The sequence below is a fragment of the Mastomys coucha genome, chromosome X (assembly GCF_008632895.1).
Source record: "Mastomys coucha isolate ucsf_1 chromosome X, UCSF_Mcou_1, whole genome shotgun sequence".
NCBI lineage: Eukaryota > Metazoa > Chordata > Mammalia > Rodentia > Muridae > Mastomys > Mastomys coucha.
Genome location: NC_045030.1, coordinates 10,210,189 through 10,212,425, shown reverse-complemented (window position 1 = coordinate 10,212,425; position 2,237 = coordinate 10,210,189). Strand labels below are relative to the sequence as shown.

At 41.8% G+C, this 2,237-nt stretch overlaps 1 non-coding gene across 1 annotated transcript; it reads right to left on the bottom strand.

The window, feature by feature from the left end:
- Nucleotides 1-423: 423 nt before the first annotated feature.
- Nucleotides 424-534, bottom strand: LOC116095823. Its single transcript, XR_004120730.1, has one exon. It is a non-coding gene; the product is annotated as a U6 spliceosomal RNA (small nuclear RNA).
- Between the last annotated feature and the right edge of the window lie 1,703 nt (nucleotides 535-2,237).

The following is a 2,237-nucleotide window of genomic DNA, read 5'->3' as shown; positions in this document are numbered from 1 at the left end:
TCTTGACATATGAGTTCTAGTATTCCAGGTGCTTATTACTTACTCTGGCTTTATGTGAGTTCTAGACATCCTCACTGAGGTCCCCATATTTGACAGCAAGCACTTTATCCACTGAGCTAACTCTTCACACTCACTTTAAGAGGTTGCTCACACATAAGATAGCAGATGGAATGTGTTGGCTGGTAATATATTGATCAGTGCTTACCATCTATATCATAACCTGAAATAAAAATGCTACCACCTCTCCTCTCAACAGAGTAAATTCAATTCCAATAAATAAAAGCAAAACCAGAAAAACTAGTAAAACTAGGCCTGTCTTCTCCCAAGATTAGAGGGAGCTTGGTGTGGCATTCTCTCTAGTTAGAACTTTGTTTCTTTTTTTTTCTTTTTTCTTTTTTCTTTTCTTTCTTTCTTTTTTTTTTTTTAAATATGGAACACTTCACGAATTTGCTTGCGTGTCATCCTTGCGCAGGGGCCATGCTAATCTTCTCTGTATCATTCCAATTTTAGTATATGTGCTGCCGAAGTGAGCACACCTTCTGTTTCTTTTGCTGTTGTATCAGCCTGGATCCCAATAATTTGGGATTTCCTGAATATGTGCATGGTCTATCAGATTCTGATTTTTTATTAGATATTTTCTTTATTTACATTTAAAATGTTCTCCCCTTTTCTGGTTTCACCTCTGGAAAAAAAACCATTTCTTCCCTCCTCCCCCTGCTTACCAACCCACCCTCTCCTACTTCCTGGCCCTGAGATTCCTCTACCCTGGGGCACAGAACCTTCACACAACCACGTGCCTCTCCTCCCGTTGATGACCGACTAGGCCATCTTCTGCTACATATGCCACTGGAGCCATTAGTCCCACCACATGTACTCTTTGGTTGGTGGTTTAGTCCCTGGAAGCTCTGGGGATACTGGTTAGGTCTTATTGTTGTTCTTCCTATGGGGTTGCAAACCCTTCAGCTCCTTGGGTCCTTTCTCTAGCTCCTTCATTGGGGACCCTGTGCTCAGTCCAATGGATGGTTGTGAGCCTCTACTTCTGTATTAATCAGGCACTGGCAGAGCCTCTCAGGAGATAGCTGTGTCAGGCTCCTGTCAGCCTGCACTTACTGGCATCCACACTAGTGTTTACGTTTGGTGATTGTATATGGGAAGGATCTCCAGGTGGGGCAGTCTCTGGATTGTCCTTCCTTTAGTCTCTGCTCCACACTTTGTATCCGCACTTTAGTCATCCTTCTGCTGGAGTTTCCTATGGTTTGTGAATTGTACCTTGGGTATTCTTGGGCTAATATCCACTTATCAGTAAGTGTTTATCATGTATGTTTTGTGATTGGGTTATCTCACTCAGGATGATATCCTCCATATCCATCCATTTCCCTAAGAATTTCATAAATTCATTGTTTTTTTATAACTGAGTAGTATTCCATTGTGTAAATGTACCACATTTTCTTCCTGTATGCATTTATGCTTTGACAACTGTGACTTCATGCCAAAGCCCTTGGTAGGAGAGCAGGTATTCAAAATTTTACATTATGCCCTTCTGTTCATGTATTAGTCATTTTCTCCTCATTTTCAAAATTAGTACGTCTAATGGGAATGTAGGAGTTAGAGCTTGAACCCAACTTCCAAAATCAAAACCAAGCAAGTAAAAAGGAGGTAGGAAAGACTTTTGTCCTATTTCTATAAAGAAATGGACCTAGAAACAAGGAACTCTGTCATGTCCTGAACCTACCTCCAAGAAAATGCAAGCATGAACTACCTCATAATGAAATTTATACCTCTTGTCTGTTTTGTGGTTTTAATGTATATTTTCTATGATGGGGAGTGTCTTAGTCAGGGTTTCTATTTCTGCACAAATATGACCAAGAAGCAAGTTGGGGAGGAAAGGGTTTATTCAACTAGAAAGACCCCCAGAGCTCAGGAGACCCTCACTCAAGTCTTGGGATGACATGACAACCCAATAACTCACGAGAGACCGATCTTGCTGCAAACACACGAGGTTTATTTGGGATAAGCTGGTACTGGAGTTGAACCCGTAACCTTGCAGGCCAGAGGGGTTCGACCCAGAGCACAAGGAGTAAGGGGTATTTAAAGGGAAAAACCACAAACCAGGGGGAGTGAGGGAGGATTCCAACCCAAGGTATTCAGTCAGTTAGGGAGGGGAACATAAGTTCATTCTAGGAATGTAATCTTTATCTACCAGTCAGCAGGGTGGAGAGCCTCATAAACCAGTAGAC